Source organism: Corvus kubaryi, unplaced genomic scaffold (genome assembly GCF_017639235.1).
Source record: "Corvus kubaryi isolate FWS band 111438036 unplaced genomic scaffold, C.kubaryi_AGA036_p1.0 133, whole genome shotgun sequence".
Classification (NCBI taxonomy): Eukaryota; Metazoa; Chordata; class Aves; order Passeriformes; family Corvidae; genus Corvus; species Corvus kubaryi.
In genome coordinates, this window is record NW_024580667.1 from 21,334,324 (window position 1) to 21,334,973 (window position 650).

A 650-nucleotide genomic window follows, 5' to 3' on the forward strand; every position below is an offset into this window, starting at 1 on the left:
AATGTGTTTTTAAAAACTAGAACTTCTCCACTCTGTCTAAGTTCAGTGTGATCTCCTGGGTCACTACGTGCATTCTTTGTAGCTGAGAGGGCTGGGAAACTCTAGGAGCTGTGTTAAGTGTTACCCACTCCTTTTTACTGCAGTCAGGAGAGAAACCATGTACCTCATTTCTGCTTCTTCATGGGCCTTTTACTCCACAAAAGGCAGTTTCTTCCCCTCCTCCTGCATTAGCCCGTTTCACATCAGAAAACACCAGTCTTCACTTCCCTCCAGCTAGAGGTAATTACTACTCCAGGTAGTAATGTCATGCATAGCTGATAAACATCAAAGCTGCAGCTCTGCCTGAGAACAACTAAGGAGTGGGAAAGGAGACAGAATACAGGTAATGAACACAGTGATACTCCTACAGGCACCAGAAAGAGTTTTTTACAAAAATTCAGACAAAATAAGATTGATTTCTTCCCCAAAACCCACCTATATTAAAAAATTACAAGAGAAAAATGAAATTAAAGAAAAAAAAAACAAAAAAACTTTCTCCTGCAACCTGCAATTAGAACAGCAAGAGCTGGGATGCTGCTTGTTAACACATGGAAGCCCGCTATGGAAGGAGAATTCACATTAATAAAGTCTCCAACTGAATAGTACATATC